Source organism: Sinohyriopsis cumingii, chromosome 3 (assembly GCF_028554795.1).
Source record: "Sinohyriopsis cumingii isolate HCF-2022 chromosome 3, ASM2855479v2, whole genome shotgun sequence".
NCBI lineage: Eukaryota > Metazoa > Mollusca > Bivalvia > Unionida > Unionidae > Sinohyriopsis > Sinohyriopsis cumingii.
Window position 1 is genome coordinate 115717027 of NC_142963.1, and position 21620 is coordinate 115738646.

Below are 21620 nucleotides of genomic sequence, written 5' to 3' on the forward strand. Positions count from 1 at the left end.
TGTTATAAGACTCTGCTGGCAGTTCGACTGCCGACATTTTGCCATCGTAAGAGGTATTACTACGATTGCCCCGTTTTCTCCTTCAGTGAGTCGAAGTTATTCAATTCGATTCGTTGAGACGAGACACCTTCAAATGGATCAGATTTTGAAAGGAAAACAGTTTTTTCTCACTGATCCTCCTTGTACCTTAAAAATAGTCCCGATATATCTTAGGAATTGTTAAATTTCGATTTAATTCTCTGTAGTGTGACATGTAATGTACGGGTGTAATTTGGGTTATAGAGGATACAGCTCGGCCTGACTTCAGATGTGCATATTTCAAAAAACCATTACGTACAAATGAAAAAAAGAGCCTATCTGATAAGATTTTTCTATTAATTTTCCTTTATATCTTATAAATTAATAATTGCTCTCTGAGAAGTTCGTATTATCTAATCTGGTCAAATGGATGTTCCCTATTTTAATAACTGCTAAAATTAGTGTACTTTGGACAAATTTATGCTTATTTTTAGAGCACATGGAAGCAGCCATTTCTATCAGCTTTTTGCTCGAGGCAGTCAGCGTGTTTTTAATCTTGCACCGAATAGAGGTATGCCACTATTCCCTCTGCTTGTTGCAACTGCACACTTCACCTTATACCTGTCCGTCGTTCAGAAAGAATTGATACCTGCAGAGACGAATCGATATTATTGGTCGGTGATCTCATGAGAATTGACACGTGTTAGGATCTGAGTTACATAATATGTTAGCCGATATGAAAAATAGTATCGTGCCGACAAACGGCGCTAATCCAAATGATTAGTGGACAAGCCATTTGTACGAAGATATAAACATCATCAACAATTACTTATGACCAGCATGGCCGTGAGTACAAAAATACATTTTTGTATTTGAAATCGAATACTGAATATCAAATTATCTCTCTCTCTCTCTCATAATAATTTTAATTAATAGTCAGTTATACCTACTGCTAATTTATAAGTCATTTTAATATACGCACGAGTATTAGGATCGATGCAAGTATGTCGAACTGACTGCCGTGGATGTGAATATGAAGGTCAAATCACAAATGTAACTGTGTCACTGGTTTTGGGGAAACTAGATTCACCCTACAAAAGATATAAAAAAAGATCGGGATGAGTCATATTGCAAGAATTGTGGCTTTGAGCGCCATATTCATTCATTTTTGGAAGATCAAAGTACGGAGGACAAATTAATGTAGCTATTTATTGTGAAAAACTTAGAAACAAAAATATGTGGAGATAACTATCTGATTTGAGTTGTGAATCTGGTTTTGTATTACATGGAGTCACAGATGAATATAATCCTTTTCTAAAGAGACCAGTTAAGTTCCATTGATATAATCAGAGATCATTAAGAGGAACAATGCATTAAGCTAAAAGAGTTGGTCGTTCAAAAAAGTGAATAGCAAATGAGAAATAGACAATTTGTATTGGATGTCACGATTTCCACTAGTAGGTACAGACAAAAAGACTGCGCATTGATTAGAAAATCAGTTATATGGCTGCAAATGTATTTAGCAAGCACGTACAAGATTTGTATCAACCAGTCTCAAATTAGTGTTGAACGAGTGAATCAACCGTCGGCTTTCGGGTCGTATTAGGTTTTGGGGGATGTATACCAAAAAAAAAAACCAACCCCCAACACTCACCTAAGGTTGTCTCCAACTGTATATTGGCACTGGAAGAGGGGGAAACCTAAACTTTAGCATTTGTGAAGATCTAAGTAGCATTTACTACAGTGCCTCCACTTTTAGAAGTTAGAATCTTGATTGAAAGCATAATTGATGCGTATCTTATCACTCAGCCATCTTTGTGTTATATAAAGATTTGTTGTTAAAATTTTGGATTAAACGCTCTCTCTCTCTCTCTCTCTCTGTTTTACGTGAAAAATACTCACCTAAGGTTGTCTCCAACTGTATATTGGCACTGGAAGAGGGGGAAACCTAAACTTTAGCATTTGTGAAGATCTAAGTAGCATTTACTACAGTGCCTCCACTTTTAGAAGTTAGAATCTTGATTGAAAGCATAATTGATGCGTATCTTATCACGCAGCCATCTTTGTGTTATATAAAGATTTGTTGTTAAAATTTTGGATTAAACGCTCTCTCTCTCTCTCTCTCTCTCTCTCTCTCTCTGTTTTACGTGAAAAATAACGTGCTCCTCGTCAACAAAGGCACTTGCCTGAGATTATATAGTTCTAGTATTTTTCTCGTTTTCTCCACTAACATTGTCGTCTTCCAGAATTTAAGTAGGACGGACGTTGAATGGGTTTAAATCCAGATTGTGAACTTGTACAATTGCTTCGAAAATAGCATAGTTTATGTATGTTTGCCATATTCTCGTTTGTTTGCATACCAATTTACCCAAGCGTCTATGGGGAAGCCGACAGGACCATAACGTGGAAAGGCTGTGCGATATCGAAGATTTATTAATGCAAGCTCAGAAAGCGACAATCAAAAGACAGCTTTCAAGAACATGATATCTTTAATGATATGAAAACCTCAGTATTCTCAACCATTTCTTCCATTATACGAAATAGAAACTTCAATTTCGCGTAATTTAAATTAAGTACCTGGCAAACTGACATTTCGAATTCTCGAAATTGGAAAGCACGTATTCAGATTTTCGTTTTATTGGATTGAATTTAAAATGTCAGTTATATTTTAACATACATTCAGATGAATTATTGGAAATTTATCAGCGCCTAATCTGAAAGTAAAGGTAAGGAACGAGAGGGCGACATGCTTTTCGACCTTGCACCGTCAAACATTTGAATTTTTTTTTGTGGTGAAAATTTTCTTATTCCGATTGCTGAAGAAACGTTCCAAGCACAGCGAAAAAGTCTAAATTTTTCGGCCACAAAAAGGATTCCAAATCCATTTCCGGGTCAAAAGATTTTGATCTCAGCTCTGAAATCAGGATAACGTTTAGCAACTATCTTGAAAGAGAGGATAAAAAGCGATTCTACCCTCCCCCACACCACTTTTTCCAATACCGTCTCCAAAACCCGATATAACAGCAAAAGAAAAAGCGCAATAAAAAAACAACAATAAAACAACTTACAACCGTAACTTTGAGATTTTACCAATTAAAGCCATATCATGTTGCTAGAACAGGACTTTCGCCTCCACCCCACCTATACCTCTTCAGCCGAGCACTTGGCACCACATACTACATTTGGCTGGCATAAGAGCGGATAGCGGCCAAAGCGCTTTTAAGCAGGCACACTTATTAATTACATATGTTCTGGTTTGTGCTTTTAAGACCTACATGTTTACAAATCATATAGCAGCAGAAATAAATGAAAGGCTTTTAAAGTAAGGCATGTGTAATTTGAACTGTCTGCTGTACTAAATAGCGGCTCAAAATGACGAGTAGTTCTTAGTGTATACGATCTGTCCTTTAAATAATATAAACATAGTAAATATCGAATTATTCTTTGTGATACAAATTAAATATGTTTAGACAATGTATATACGGATGAGGAGGCAATATGGTGTGATTATGTTACGCATACAGACTAAAATATCTAACTGATTGGAGATGTGAATCTGGTGTTTGATAACATTAACCAATGTAAGCGTTAGGTGTTGAGAGAAGGTAAAAGCCGTTGATTTTGTCCTATATCATTAAGAGTAAAACAAATGCGTGAAGCTCAACAAGTTGTTGATTCGAATAAGTAAAGAATTAAAGAAATACACATACCTACCTGTTTGGAACTGTCAACCTGATTTTGTATTAGATCAATACACACATTCTCCAAGGTCACATGATTATTACGTAACCATTCCATCTGAAAAAGGTCATTATGGATAAAATGCATTCACCAAAACAGGCTGTTCGTTCAAATGAGAGTTTTTAAAACTGACATATTATTAAATTCAGTCTCGTTTTATAGACAAAACAAGAAGTAGTTTTTATATTTTGTATTACCCCAATGACAATGATATTTACAGATTTGGTATATGCTTTTATCTCTTTGTTTTAAGTCACTTCACCCCGTTTCCAATCTGCTGATATTGACCAGATCATTTTAATTTATTAAAACATATTTTAAGTGTTAACATTAGAAATCATCTTTAGAATATGATAGAATACTATTTTTTGAGTACACGGAACTTCAACTCTCTGAAAAAATACAGATGGAAAACATTGTGCATCACTAAAAGACTGACAATGAAAATTCATACATACATTAAAGATTAACAGCGTAGGTAAACCATGATTCACTACCAATATAACATAATGTCATCAACATTTTATCACAGTCAAACTGAGAAGACCTCAATATCTACTGATAAGATACATTCTATTCTTTACTTGATATAGCATTTAAAGTTTTGGTACTGGCTGCTGTATATTTCTTGTCTTTTACCTCCAGTCAGTACTATTCGTCATGAACAAAATTATCTGTAACTTTATGGTTTGCATTAACGTTTGGATTGTTGCTACATAATACACACGATAGGGTGTACAAAAGTGGGAAGAAATAGGAATCAAAGCCCTTATATGCCAACTAAATACATACCACAGATATCCCCCAATAATTCATCTACAATCACTTTTTAAGTAAAGCTATACAGATGCTTATATCATTCCTATTACCCTCCAAGTCAAATTGAAGTGTATGGAGAGAAAAGGGTAGGAATGAGGACACATTCGCACAACACACAAACATACTGATTTAATATAACACACAAAAATATTGATATACTACAACACACAAGACAGAAGAGTGGAAAGGGGGACGATGATTTACTTTTGGAAGACAAAAGACATACATAAGAACAAACACATTTCAACAAACAAAGATGTAAAATAATTTGAGTAAAATCTCCTTTTCAAAGAGCTCTGGTGGCACTGAAAGCATCATTTGTTTATTCACAAAAGATGGTTAACACTGGTGACACCGATGTTGTCTTAAAGAAAAAACATAAATGAATCCAATTAATACGTGTGGGTCAAAGAAGTGGTTTCAGTAAGGCCAACATCGTTTCAATTGTGCAACGTACAGATCGCCCGAAATAATGCCCCAACGTTTGAAGATTATGTATTGAATTGCGTAGGAGGAATTGCAGATTACGCATATACTGTTACCATATGGTCTCCTTCCATTTCTTTCCAAAGAACGGGAGACCAATACAATAAGATATTGAAGCCGAAATCAGTATGTGTCCCAAAAAGTCATAAAAGTAGATTCCTTTGGTGAGGTGAAAGGGATTATGTTTTTGGAATGCTACAACAAATCAAATATATGTATATGATTCGGTTTTTGATTGACGAGCCTGTACTATCTCATACCAAATGCACTGAATGCGATCAAGCTCCTAATTCACCCATGCATTTTCATTTCAAAAGGTCATTATTGAACAAATTGATAACTACTGTGCAAATACAGGCCGTGTTTCAAAATGTCATCATTTTGAAAAACTATTGTTTGCTAATTAGATTGATGCAATTCAAACTAATTGCCATCCAAGCCGTTTTGTCATATTGTATCTGCCTTGAATCAAAGGTGTCTACTGCAACAAGTGGCTAGTTTTGCATCTTCACTGGCTGTTGATATTTCAGTGTCTAGATCGATTTGGGTATCTAAGAAAGTTATGCGCATACTTCATACCTGTTTCAAGGCCAGCACAAGCCCAAAACACCTCATGTACAAAATATATGTATCATTCACTAGTAAAAAGTACTACCTGAGAAAAAATTTAAACGACAGACCTAAATGCAGAAGTTGGAACCATTCCCTTCTATCTTATCAAATTTTACAAGAGTACCATCTTTAGAAGTATACATAATATAGAAAGTAGAAGTATAAATAAAGGTAAACCGACCACTGATATGTTTTTCCTTGAGAGAATATCGTGCCAACCAACGAACGTCGTTAAACCACGTGATAAGCAATCAGACCATTTTATTGGTAGATATTAACAATATCAGCATCAGTAACATCTCGAACTATTAATCATTGCCAGTATGGATATTTGTATATCCGTTCTGAATATACATTCATATTTCAGATGGCGTGCCGAATACCAAATCTCTCCCATTCATTGTAATAGTGATATTGAATATTCAGTTAGACGTTTTTTGAGACTCTTTCCTATTTCAGATGTAATACCAGATAATCTAAGAAAATACGTGGAAATGATAAAAGGATGAGAATTGGAGACAAAATTATAGATATGACTAATTTAAGTCCTCGTTCAAATTCGTTTAACGTTGTGTATCAGTATTAAGAACTAAGATGTGTGGAACTGATTACAGTGGATGGAATTTGAGGTTATGATTAAAGACACCTGAGTGTCAGTGACTTTGGTGTGAACTAGATTGCTTCCATGTAAGATTTAAATTCCAGGATGACAAATATTCATCGAGTTTTTACGTTGAGCGTCAGATTTTATTCTTTTCATCCTTTGGAAAATCTGTGTACGCAAGAGCAATCTATGTACGCTGGAGAAATCTATGTACTCTGGAGAAATCTATGTACTCTGGAGAAAGTAATGTAATTGCATATCGTAAAAGATAGTGACAAAAATGAGTGGGGATACCCATCTGATTTGAGCTGTTTAATCTCATTTTGTGTAAGATAGACCACTATACACATTGTCTGACGAGATAAGTTGCGTGCTGTTGATTATGAGACCAGTAATTTAAATATTAATTAAACTGAAAGAGGTGCTGCATATAAATAAGTACCATATGTGAGAAATACACGAGCTGTGAAGGAATTCAGTCACATGATTTCGTAGATTTAAACTGTTATCTGTTGACGTATTAGAAAGCAAATCAGTGTTCTCGCGATTAGGTACAGACGAAGGGTCTCTGTGCGTTGATTAAGCAATCAGTTAAATCAACTGCAACTTTGGTTGCCAAGTGCAGAATAGTTGTGACCCCAAGTATCATGATAGTGTCGAACGGGTGCATCAGCAGTCGAATTTAGTAATATCTTCGATATTAGGGATGTAGTGAAATCACAAGACTTTCCAACTGTATATTGGCACTGGAAAGGAGGAAACTCAAAGTTTGATATGTTTTGTATATCTGGGTAGAATTTGCTATTATGCCTCCACTTTTGCAAGTTATGCCCCTTACCAAAATAACCATTAAAGTGTATATTTCCACTCAACCATCTTCTCGTTAAGATTTGACTTTGTTAAAACTTTGGACAATACACACAGTTACACACAACACATACACATGCATACACAGACTTCCTTGAATGATAACTTGCCGTAGTAAATATATTGGCGTATTTTGATTTTCGGAAAGGTACTGACGTTGCAAAACAAGTATAGAACGATGCAAGGGCTTTGGGAGGGAGGGTATGGGGTGGAAGAGTTGCTAAACAATTTTCACAACATTGAAATGTTTGGCCGTATGTCATCTGCTACGGATTAAATCATTGCTTTTATATGTCAGATATCGAAATATTTTTTAATCTGATTTGAAATCACAAAATAAAATTCACTATCAGTGTAGCTAGTGATTCTATCGTATTTATTTAGTGCATCGGGTTACATCTAGCTTGTCTATATACAAAGGTGCTCTAAAATAGCCGAAATTCGATATATGTGCCATGTCTCCATTTTACAAGCCAATTCTCCTATACCTGCTCCCGCATGAAAAATAAAATTTAAGGCCAATCTGAACGGACAAACTTTCTGAATTTAATTTCAAACATTTCAAATATAGTTTTGATTTTTAAAAACTTGGTTTGTTTATTCTAACCAATGAAGCGCTGTGGCAACGACACTGAGCTATGGTAAACTCCAATGTAGTCAAGCGAGAACCTCTTCTGATCTAAGGAAATTATTAATTCTTGTTCTAATTTTTGTTGCTAAAGTAGTTTTGCAAGAGACTGTTCATTCCAGATTGTTATGTAATCTGCACCTTAGATGTCATCGCAAAAGTTTCGGCGAAAATTGTAGTTCGTTATAGACTTATTTTCGTACAATGGCGCCTAATAATACAGGGGATCCGTTGAAATTGTTGCCAACACGCGGTTCTTTACATTGTTATATCATAATGATTCAGATCTCTTGCCTTTCCTCGCCTAAAATGTCAATGCACTTTAAGAATGATTTTGTCGTAGGTATTTCTCAGGAGATTTTTAGAATGATCTTCCAAATAACATTTGACCAACGAGCAGCGAAATAAAGTGAATAATCGCCTTTCAAAGTTATGTGGAATTAAATTCTTTATGTGACCTATCGTTGAAATAGTTGGTACCTAATGCCTACATGACCTGTACGATGCATACTTTAGATACCAAAAACATCTCGTGCATTTTGAATGTTTAAATAAAACTGATTGATGCCAATAAAGCATTCCTGGATTCTTTGTTAAATAGCTTAAGCCTGTCGAAAAACTAAAATATTGGATTTCTATCTCAGCGCACCTTCATTCATATTCAAAAGTATGCCAATGTTTTCGTTATTTTCTTATAAAGGAGGTGGCACCCTTTATCCAACTTACAGAACACTGCTGAAGTGAAGGTAGTTATGTCTGATCAGCTGCATTCAGAACACCGTTATCTCTTTCTATTAATTCGGAACAACATACTATCTTTCCACTGCGAGATAATTTCCCAATAGTCACTGAATATATTCACGTTTAATATTGAATATTATTCCTACGACACTGTAATGAAAACATGTAAGAAATCCATCAATTTCAATTTTCTGAAACAACGTAAAAGCAACCACAGTCTGTTAGTCAGTTCAGAATGACCAGATATAATATCTTTTGAATTATTTGTGCTGCAATGTTGTCTTTTTGACCTGGTGGTTTGATAAAGTTGAAGATATTTTACACATGCACCTTTTTCCATTGTTTGTTTAGTTGTAACGATACCAGTCTGGATAATCACGTGGGCCAGCATAATAGCCTTTTCCCATTCCGTCTAATAGAACCAAAATGTGAATGTGTTTTATTTTTACCTTTTTGTCGTTCAAACTGATCTGCTGTATTTATCTTTGACTGGTTTATTAACATTCACAGGGAGGTCATATCAGAGTTCAATTTGATTAATTCACTCTAATGTAAACGGACAGCTTTCAAAACAGTGCCTGTATCAAGGCAAACTATATTTTGATGGTCTATGTGATCACTACATGTGAAATTTAAAATGGGCTCAATCGCACAAAAAGAAACATCACATTTTTAATGTTGCTGGAATGTTTTACATTATTCACAAATTGAAGAAAGTTAGTATAAGAGTTTGTTGTTAACAGAACCAACATTAAGGATTTTGCGAATTATTACTTTATTCAAATCGGGTTCAGTATTGTTAGAAATTCAAGCAGGCCTTGATTATTACTGAAGTCAAATCTGTACTCGCTTCCATATCTCTTGCAATAATCACAAATCTTTCTAGTTATGATTATGTTTGTACTTTCCGTAATCACTATTAAAGTTTCTTTCATTTTAACGTCTTTTGGAACAGTTTGATCCAGTACAAAAGTATCATCTTTTAATTTGTTTAGAATATTTTCAATATATTTACAACTTCTAATACTTTAAGTGTATATTTGCAAGATATATTTCCCATAAATCTTAGCAAAGTACCCACTGCTGTACCTAAAGCCTCTGGTCTGGTATTACAGTGACATAAATCATTTAACAACCATCAGGAGAATGCCACATATATTAATTGCAACTATTTTGCCTACACAATAATAATTATCGTATCATTAAGAAACTTTTGTGCTGCTAGTTTCGCGTTGCTCTTTATGCAGTTTCTAGGTGCTGAAGTTCATCTGATGACGTAACGATGCTAAATCGCATAATTAGGAATAATTAATTTTTTTCCTTTTTTCATTACGATTTCTGATTTTCAAGGCCCTTCTGAATTTTTGGGGGTCATACCTGTATGAACTTATATTTTAAAGCCACGCCCACTTGTACTACTTTTCGGTTCACGGATCATAAAGTTTGCATATCGTTTTCTCGGTTCATACTTCGTTGAATTTAAAACAAAATAAACAGCCAATCCTTAAATAACTTAAGTGAACGTAAATGACGTAATGGAACATACAGTACATCAAAACTACACCCCATTAATCGGTTATTTGATGCAAGGCAAATTCAGTGACACTAATACAAACAAGAACGATGAACGAATTGAGATGAACACTAAAGCGGTTATTCACACCGAAGACATAACGCGCATATAATTCAATAATTTAAACCAAATGACCCTAATCCCAACACCACCCTTATTTCAACGGATTAAAACGAATAACTTCAGAGAGAGTATAAGGAAAACATACATACAGACAGACAGGCAGACACATTAACTGATCAATGATAATGAGTAGACAATATGACAAATTTAACATATTTGCATGCATTACCTCCAGTTTTGGTAATGCGTCTTTTTAAAAATCACAATATTCGAATTTCAAAACAGTTAACTAAAGTTGTCGCGCGCTTTAAAGTAGTCTAAAATGAATAAAGGACACTGCATTTAAACTGGGGGAGGGGGTATTAAAAATGATCAAATGAAGCTACAGTTCCAGTTGCAATTATATTCGACTGAAATTAAGAATCAAACATAATGAAGACCATGCGAAATATGAATACTTGCAATCAGATCGGTTCTACTCAATTAGTTCAATGTGAACTTACAAAATGGCTATGTTCGAGAGAGAAAGATGCATTTTTCAGTAAAAAATATAATATTCGTAAAAAAATATAATATATAAAGAAAAAAATAGGTAAGTAAATAATTAAATAAACAAATGAATAAATAAAATAATAAAACTGAACAAAATGAAATCAACCTTAATTATTCTGAAACAAACATACATTAGAATCTGTATTACCCTTGATCATTAATAACCAAACGTTTTGCTCCAGGAAAAAACAACGAGTAGATTAAAGTGGAATGTGGGAGATTAAACTAAAATATTTGAGGGTGCATCGAATCTTTGTTGCATGAATTCACTTAAATTTCTTCCAATTTAATGAAGTTTTGGAACGAAATGTAGTTTAAAACCTGGGACATGCATTGCACAACAGTTGGCCAGGCATGTTTATAGGCTCGAACAACTTTTTCAGAGCGTTGGTCAGTCCTCCTATAGCTGTGAAATGACCCTCGTTTCCAAAACGTCAAGTCCAAGATTAAAACCTAATTTAACTTTTGAGATAGCCTTTAGATATAAATTCATGCAAGGATTGTGACAAGTCAATATCAGTCTCAGGAAAGGCAAAGTATTTTTCTTATTGCTTAGTTGCATTGGAGAGAATACTGTAATTGTTAGCATTGCATGCATGAGAATTTCCATTATTTCGGCTATTTAGTATAGTTGAATAAGTCTCTCAGGGCAGACACTTTTACTGTCCACGACACAATGCCAACTGACAACGTATGGAGAAAAAGTCCTTCAATACCTGGTGCAACTTTCGTGCCGAAAAAAAAACCCAACACAAACAGACAATAAAACCCAACTAAACCAACAAAGCAAACTGACTGATGGCACGTAATAGTTAAGCTTCTGGTAATGTGCAAACAGTCATATATTACATACAAGGAAGCTGATGGGCGGAGTCTGAATTTTACTGAAGCCCATGTTACAAGACATTAATTGACGTATAAGATTTATAAAATGGGAGTAGTCTGAATAAATATTGGGAGTAATACAAATCATATTAGAAAACACTGACGAGAATTGTCGTATTTTACGTAACCTAGTTATATGTTCCTCACAAAGTTACGACAATTCTCGTATACTGTTCTCCATATATAACGCCATCCTCATATCATTTCTGGGATGCTACATTAGTCGTCGCTTTCCGTTTCTGTTTTAGCACCTCCTTGCAGATTAAATATTTTTCGCATATTAATTTTTGTGATATTACGACTACCGACTGCAAAATCTCATTGCAGCTAAAGTAAATTTATCACCTGTCAATGTTTGTAATGGTTGTAAGACATTGTCTGTTTCAGTTTCAGTATTTCTAGGCATCTGAATTAACTTTTTCAGCTATCAACATTAGTTCATTTACAGATAATGGCATAGTCCCTGTTATGTATTAATTTCCAAGTCTTATTGACCTAAAAGATATCTGTGACCTAGTGCTCTCATTACACTTTCTGTACAAACCTTGCCACCTAGCAGCAACGTCATGAACACAGTAGATAGAGACAGGTCTACATAATATACAAGCATATGCTGATGGCTGTAATTTGAATTAATAGGTAAAAGTGATTTACTTGAAACAATCGGCTCAAAACTATTACATATTTGCTCTCAATATATGTCTCGCTAGTTTGCTATGTGTGTGTGTGTGTGTGTGTGTGTGTGTGTGTATGTATGTACATCTTCTTTTAAACTTTCTGACACTTTAGTTTCAGAATAATGTAGACCGAGACGTGGACCGTATCATTAACAGCGCTGGAACATTTGTCGCCAGAAAGGCAGGAAAAATAGTCGCAGCAAAATGTGGAAAATCAATACTCAAAAGACTAACTAAAAAAAACATTGTAAGTCCAAAGAGAGCTAAATCGGCACTAAGAAAAGCAGGAAAAGCCGCAATTCTTACTACTGTCGTTGAAGCAATATTTCTGGGGAAGGATATATATGACCTTGCACAGTCATGTAATGCTGGAGAAATAAGTAGCACAGACTTTCAAAGAGAAGTCATTACAAACACGTCTGGATCAATTGGTTCTATTGCTGGAAGTTCTGTTGGAGCATTTATTGGGCAAACTGTAATGCCCTTTGGTGGTTGTTTGGTGGGAGGGATTGTTGGTTCATTTGTCGCGGATTGGGTATCTTCAACCATGACGCGCATTGTGTTTGACAATGCATGATTATGTTGTTTCCTTTAATAATGTAGATACTGCAAATATGTTCCTATTTTGCTAAAATAATGTGATTGTTTTTCAAAGTATCAATCTTCTTGTGTTCTTGTTCAGTTAGTAACATATCTCAAGTTTCAAATAGCACATATACAACATCGCAGAGATTATTTGACAGATAAGACTGGCATAAGTAACAAACAACAAAACTCCGACATGCAAAACAAAGAGAATTTTAATTCTTCCCCAAATGAGACCCAGGTCATGCATACATTAAGCAGTACCATTTATAAAATCGCGGAAAACACCCCCGTATATATTATATATTAATAATATACAGCAAACAGAACGGAAAGTGATATCCCTGCATTCTACAGGATAATGCGTGACAATAGTAGATAGCATTTAATAGAAATGATACTATCATACAGGTTAACCAGGTTAGAGAATATTTAATTCGTACTCTACGGAGATTCGATCCCAAGTCCGCGGGTAAACGGCACCCATCGCCTTGCGCGCAAGCACCAGTGAATATTCCATCACGACTAAGCACACACCACCAAAGACTGATGCAAATGAGTCGGTGTTATATGCACTCGTGCGTAGCAGACACACTCGAATGGCGACCTAATAATTAACTCTCGTCTATCTGCACAGTCATTCCGGATTCCTATGAAAGAAATCAAGATATATAGGATTAATTATAGAATTACAAATGTGAACCAAACAAAATGGAAGATGCTCCCTTGATTCTACAGGAGAATGCTTAACATTTAATACAAATAATACTATCATACAGGTTATAGTATACAAATAAAATCAAAGAAAAAATCCAATTCATATAATGCACTTTCTAATGAATTCTTATTTTCACCGAAAAGAAGAGCCGAAGCATCAGCAAAATGACTTACAAAACTTTTCGGATTCATTTATATTTATTTTTCAGCCATTCATGTCAGGATATTTTTTAATGCGCACTCATGCGAATTTGCCAGATAGGACGGGGAGGTGCGGAGACAGAGCGTTGATTGTCTTACGTCTCATTCAATGGAAAACACAGTTTAGACAATTACCAAAACTAATTATGCAACTAGTATCATTCTAATAAAATGTTCGAAATAACTTAATCATTGATGGCCTAAAATCTGAACAGTGGTAGTGATTTTGAGAGAATCAAAGGTCTTCTCCATAAATAATTTTCGCCCTCCCCCCCAAAAAAAAAAAATTAAAAAATTGACCTCATTGTTAAGCAATTTTAGTGTCAAGGCGAACTAATGTAACTATTCTTTTAGGTAATCATAACAAAGAATAAGCAATGGTATTTTATAAATATAACTCCAATACATTTATAATCCTGTCAATTTAGCTGTAAATAAGCTTTACCTTTCAAAACAGGTTCCATGCAATGTGTCAGTTCGCAACATTTTCTACTTATTTACATGCATTTATTTACATATATTTATGTACATACATTTGCTTAGAAATTGCTCATATCATTGGAGATGTATCATTCTTTCATGTTCACGCGTCATGTGTGTCCAAAGCATATTAAATCAACCGTATATATGCGTGGGATGAATGTTTTGTACATCTAAAATCGATCATTTTCACGCAAGAGGGAGTTGCAGTGTTGAGTCATATAACGGTATTTTTCTATCACACTCTAAAGAATGTTGATTGGGAGTCATACTATGGCAGTTTTCTATCTCATCATATGGGAAAAGCGATGGGAAATCATTAAATGACATAGAGAGACAGTAATGAAACGGTACTTTCATGATAGCTATTGGGAGTCATCACACAAACTAAAGAGACCAGTTTCAATGACCTTTACATTATGCTTAGACTAGAAAGTTCATTGCTGAATTTAATGAGACTGGTCTTCATTCCCGTTTCTCAACAACGCAGTCGATGCATTTCAAGGCTCTAATAAACTTGTTTTGAGAAGATGCAACCATTCAATGTATGTACAGTCCACTTGTTTGGAGGCATTTTTTCTTCTTCCAACGATATCTAGAGTCGATCCATTAAGATCCATGAAGGACCCTAACGCGAAGTATCACAAGTAGAATATCAGTTGTGAAATTATCACATGTGAAATATAATGCTTTATGGATTGTTCAAATATTTACTAGGAATTTGTACGCATTTGTAATGATATTATTGGGTTTATTGACCAAACAATTTCGCTACCAACTTCATGCTCCATAAAAATTTAGAAATAAAATACTTCTAAGTTATAAAACTTGACATTTGGTATTTAAGGTCAAGCATTCAATAATTCGTCTTTCTTACAAACGGAATTTAGTATTAGCTTGAAATATTCAATTTTTACTAAATTCAAGCATATTTTGGATATCTTTGGTTCCATCAATATTATAATATGCTCCAAAAGAAAATTCCTGAATTATGTGAAGTTAGCTTTGAATACATTTAACAACGTTACTTATAATTTTATATCCCATATGTATAACTTTACATGTGTAATTATCTACATAGAGTGTTGTTTGATTTAATAAATATCATCTACACACGCACATCTCTAGCGTTTTGTCTTTCCTTACAGTTTTGAATCGTTATCTTTTGTACCGCAGCGAGGAATGACATCTCCGTAAAAATGCTATATTTCTCGCTTTCGATCTGAACGTTGTCCCACCAATAAACTGGGATGATGAGAAGGAAACCGACCATAATAAGTGATGGTGAAGAAACATGTATCATAAAAAGTCATGGATACTTCACTTGCAAACCTTGTCAAGAATACAAAATCATTTAAATATATTGTAGAGGAATGAATTGGCAACAAACTCAGCCTGAAAACTCATAAAAGGATGCCATGCATTCAATTACATTACTTCGTCGGAAGAATTTGATGCGACACCGCTGCCAGCGAAAAGTTAATTTTGAAGTAAGGTGGCAGCGGATAGTTTCGTAAATTGGCCTCTGTCAAATTTCTTAACTTAAGGTTATGGTGTGACTTTTGCAGCTATTATTGTCTAATATATATTGTGAACTTTGTGTTTTGGGCTTGTGTTGTTCTTGAAATCCATATGAGGCATTTACATCTCCCATAGTTACTCTGCAATATGTAGATAGTGAAATACAAATAGTTGGCTTGGAACAAGCGCTATCCCCACCCCCACCCCCATAGCACTAAACACGTGGGTTCAGGACAAGTAGAATATCTCAAACACGACTTGGATGACAACTATTTTCAATTGCATAGGTCTGTTTAGTAAACAATGTTTTGCAGAATTATCACCTAGGAAAATGGCTTGTATTTGCACAATGAGCATCACATGGTGTCAAAAATGACCTTCGGATGTGACAAATGCAGGTATAAATTTGGGATTGGGTTGCTACACTTTTTTGCCATGAACTGCCTTTGACTTTTCTGGTCAAGTAAAAAATATTCGTACGCTTTTTTAATATAGTTATCCAAAAACATGGACCTTTTTGTTGGCAACATAAAATACACTTGTGTATTTTATTTTTTATGATTTTTAAAAAAAATACTTATCCGGTGAATGCGGCATTACATTTGTGCATTACAACTGTTCCTTGCATCCTAAGTTAGACGCAGCAGATATTTCTGACACAAACTATTCACATCTCTCTACGAAAAATTTGGAAAATATGAGAAGAAAACTTGCATACCATATAAACTACAGAAATATGTATCATTTTCTCTGGGAGAACTATGTTTCATTGACAAACTGCAGTTCACTAACACTTCACTTGCAGAGCTTGTAAGGTATACAAAATCATTTAAGTATATTGTAGAGGAGTTCGTTGGCAACAAACTCAGCCTGACAAGGATGCTAAATTACTTCGTGGAAAGAATTGTATGAGACACCACAGACAGCGAAAACCTAATTATATAGTAAGTTCGACGGCGCAGATATTTCTGATAAAAACTACGAGCACGCTAGGAGCATCTGGAATAATTTTATATAAAACATTTAGGCGAGTATCATGGTCCACAGGACCGGATCAGGTCAAGTGTCGGGAGATGTACTCAAAGCATGTATAATACCCAATAAATGTGCGCAAGAGGAAAAGGATAATATTTCAGTTTCATGTGACAATTGAATGTACATTGTGGGTTTTTTTTGGGGGGGGGCGGTTAGAGTATTTAGTATTTTTTAGCCGGGCCGTGGGGGGAGGGGGGAGGGCGGAAATTGCAGTCCCCCTCCACACATACACAATCCGGCCATAATCTATAATTAAAGTCAGATGTGTTGCTACTTGCACACCTGTTTGAAACATTTCGTGTTCTCTGCATGTCATATTACACATTAGAGCCTGCATTGTATTATTCGTCGTTCTGGACTGTCATGGGTGCTGCCCTCAAAATGACATAAAACAAGTTGTAGTTACATACTGATATCCACATGTATAATTCTATCGGAAAAGTAATTTGTTGTATGATATTCGTTATCACAAAGCGACAAGCTGCAGCCAATGATAAATATGTGCCAAGCTAAGCAAACGAAACAAAATATATTACTATATTTATAGTTGGTCGCTATCGCAGAGTCTTCCTGTGGGTCATTTTGCTTAAATAAGTCCAGAAAATGTTGCGGAAAGAAAGATTGCGTGGTGATGGTGACACATGTTACATTCCTGGTGATCTTTCACTAACACTGGCGTAAATTACGCTAAGTGATTAGTATTGGTAATATCAGGTCCTAGCACAAAATATGATAACCAGATGAATTAAGGTTTCAACTAGATGTTATCCTACCCTGTAACATTTATAGAGAAAACGAACTTACTATCTTCCTTTGTGCCAGTATCGGCTCTGTTATGTTTATTTTAGTAAAGAAACACCTCGTGTGGTAAAACCGGCATTTCCATTGCCTGTAACTACCGCTTATGTATTTGGTGATGTTGACCTGTTGGTGGTGTGTATTAATTCTAACAGTCTGTCTTTGGTCATACAAAAAGTTCTGTGTCACATGATGAGATCTCGATCGTAGGTGATGTGCAATGTCCCCTGGTCGTATAATTCGTTTTGTTGTTGTGCTGTGAGCAATACCCGGTCGAGCCCACGCCACTCAACTTTTGCGAGTTAAATTAACATTAATATTGATGTTTAACAAGTAGGTGGTAATGATGGCATCCTCGCGATCCTTTTGGTTTTCGATAATGACTTGGATGATATACCTGGTCTCGGACATCTATTTCTTAGGACTGTGATAATTTTAATAAATTTTTAAAGTAAGCGCTGCTAATGCACGAGGTGGAATGCTTTTGAAAAAGATCTAAATCCTTCCTGATTTTAACGACGCCGTGCTCGAATAATTCTTTTCGCTGTTCTGGCGTCAACAATATTTGTTTGCATGCGATACCTGTCCCTTTTGGTGAACATGAATTCTAACGAGATGTTTATATCTGAAGACCGTGGCGATGGTCTCGTCGAGCGTTCGTGAGTTTGCAGTATAACTTCGGCGATGTAACAATCGTCGTGCATTTTTTAAAGTTCCGTAAAACAAAAATCTCCTGAATCGTATGAGCTCATGAAGACGACGATTGGTGGATTGGAGTTATCCACGGTAATCGAGCATTGTCATTTTGATAATATCGATTCGATCGTGGACAAGAATTATCCTCCCGATAGGCTACCTTTTTTATGGGGGCCGATGTTTGAGCCTGTGCTCCGCAAATACATGAAAAATTATTTTATGGTAGCTTCGTATGTAATTCTATTTTAATTAATAACATTCCCGGTTTTAGGTACTCGCCAGATGGCTATATAAATGTGAATGATAACATTTTGTTATTGAAATTTGAATGTTCATATATGAGAGGTGCAGGGACTATGCACAAGTACTATTATCCCCGATCACGTCCCAATGCCTACTTTCATATGCGGTGTTTCGCAAATGTTCTTTTAGGCTATCTCCATCTTTCGCCGCATTACGATTAAAAATTTCATAGCCGCCATTTTTGGTCTTTACAAGGATGAAGCTTTAGCCGTAGGACTCGTTTTAATTTTTGGTGCATGACGACAGAGTAACTTACGGCAAAACTGACGAGAAAACGTTATTTGTTTTGCTGATTAATCCTGATAAAAACAGAACTGCTTACATTATTTTTGAACTAATGGCGCTGCTCAAATATTTCACGCACACACACTTTTCTTTTGGCCTAATCTGTTGAAAATCTGTTATTGTTTTGATTAATCAAAGCGCGCCAGGGGCATTGGCGTGAGATCCGCCATGATGTCGTCCACGGTGTGCAGTTCTTTTAACATGTCAAATTTAGCTCCTCTCAAATACTATCGGACTTTATTTATATTTTGTTGTAGCTGAAGTACACATATTTGGAACTATTTCTGGCCTCCAATTTATGTTTCACTACTTTAAAGTATGGTTTGCATGAGCAATCCACACCTTGATGAAATCAACATAAAAGGAAGAGCCCAAGCCTCAGTGGATACCACCCCGGCCATGGTCACATCAATTGGTGCTACTGCTAACATTAATAACACCTGGCGATAATGATTTTTACTTTTTTGTACACTTATTCTTTCCGATGGTAATAAAATAATAGGACTCTAGTTCGTGTCGGTCTTGCAGCGAGAGATTTTCATCCACGTGGTTAAAATCTATCACAGGCCTCATTTGTTATACTAATTCTGCAGATATTTAAAGACGATTTGATACAACGTTGGAATTCGGTTGCGTTCCATAAGGTATTTGCTGACGTCGAAATTTCGGTCCTCGATGGTTTTGCTGTAGTAATGGGTGGAACATGGTCGAATTTGTTTTCTCTAATTTTGGTCACCTCTGAAAGCAAATCACCATAAACCACCGTACGTGTTTAGACCCCTTACGATTCCAGGAAATCGACCGCTGCTTCGCGTTTCTCTGGGTTTACATGTTTGGCTAAAAATTGCAGTACGAGGATGTAACGCGGTTCAGCAATTTTGTGCGCTTCCCGTTTATTTGGGGTACACCCTCGCTGCAGTATCATCCTCTCCACTTCAATTGTCTACGCCATGACATCCACGACTGTGTCCTCATGCTCGTACTCTAAACCGACTTGGTGGAAAATTTTCTTTTATCGACGCCCTCACGTAATTATTTGTTGCTTTGAAACTGTTTACCGGCGACCACCTTGTCCAAGCAAACGTGATCATTTTTATATACATCGTCATCTTCTATTCGTTTGAATTTATTTCGTTTGATATATCCGGTTTTCACGATGACATCCACCATGTCCGGATGAAGTTCGTGAACGATCGTTTGAATGAGCTTTTTGATGTGCTTTGCCAACCAAGTAGATTCCCGATCGTTTAAAAACTTAAACACGGCCAAAATACATGTCAGTGGCCTGTCGTAGTTGCTGAATCCGCATTTCCCAGATGGAGACCAGATATATCAACTGGGTGTCATTGTGGAATTTGGCATAAACTCTATCAGACCCCATATTGGCCAAGTTTTGCACGTGGTTAATATTACCATATAATCCACTTGTCGTTTTTAACATATGTTATTATTTTCAGCGTAAGAAACATCATAGCGATACATGTTGTCAAATAACAACTAGTACATTTTGAGAGCGATTCAAACGATTTCCGCTATATTGCATAATTATCATTTTACACGAGATGATTCAGCGTGAAAATATATCGAGAACTCAAACCTGGATTAGAGGGTTCAACCGACAACATTGTGAGTCTAAAGGCAATATATTCGGCATCGGAGATCGGCACCTTTACTTGAGGACGCTCGTCCCGATCGCATTGGTATCATTGTAAAGCTGTTGTCCCGTTTGATCCCGTGACCCATTCGTTTCCACTGGTAGATACGACCATATGATGATCAAAGACGACGTAGGGCCTATTAGAAGCCAAATATTCGGACGTAGCGGAATCTGAAAATCCTGACCAATATTAGATATAACCAGTCCATACAGGGCGGGTGACATTTGTTGTTTTTGATGCAGCGCTTATGCATGTTTTGTTTTGTAGCTGCTACTGTGTCTATCTCGTGCCGGGTAATGGTGCCATTTGCCAATAATGAGCCATGCTCCTAATGCCATAAACACGTTTCCCGTGATGATATCGCTCGTTTTTCTGGACAGTATAAATTTTTAACATTGCCGTAACTTGCTACGTCCGCATCAGAGGAAGGCGTAGAGTTGGATAGTCAGGGTGATCGTGGCGTGTTACCTCGTGGTGCTCGGCCCGCTCATGGTTCCGCACGCTTTATGTAATTTGTCCGCTAACGCCTCTTCTACGTGGCTCCACGAAACGACTTCAGAATCCACTAATTCTGTATTACTGATGAACCTCGTATTGGACAACATGATAAATTGCAATAGTTTGGTGATTTATACGTTGAACCCCTATCAAGACAAGTACAAAACGTTATCGGAATTTAACGAATCTATGTGTCAGCATGCAGCAGATGATCCTATGTTTACGATTACAGAGCCGACCAAGGTGGTCCCAGTGGAAGAACTACATGACGAGAACCTCAAAGGACGTCCTGTCCATAAATTGTTTATATCAATATCGATCGTGCTAACATGACCAAATTCGTAAGTATGTTTCGTTTACACGCAATAAACATCGCAACAGTATTTATCTGACAAAATCATATTACGGCTTGCCCAAATACATCCAGAGAAACACAGAGTGTTTCGTGTTTTGTTATGGGTGTGATAACCGTGACGTCGACGCGATCACGAGAAACTATTGCAACGGGATCACCTCGGCAGATTTAAAAGAATGCTATCACGTGGTTACTTCCCAATCTAAACACGATTTAATGATG

At 36.0% G+C, this 21620-nt stretch overlaps 1 long non-coding RNA gene across 1 annotated transcript; it reads left to right on the forward strand.

Moving 5' to 3' along the window:
• Nucleotides 1-668: 668 nt before the first annotated feature.
• LOC149803646 (uncharacterized) lies at nucleotides 669-15368 on the forward strand. Its single transcript, XR_016419966.1, has 2 exons — nucleotides 669-864; nucleotides 12379-15368. It is a non-coding gene; the product is annotated as an uncharacterized LOC149803646 (long non-coding RNA).
• Nucleotides 15369-21620: the final 6252 nt, after the last annotated feature.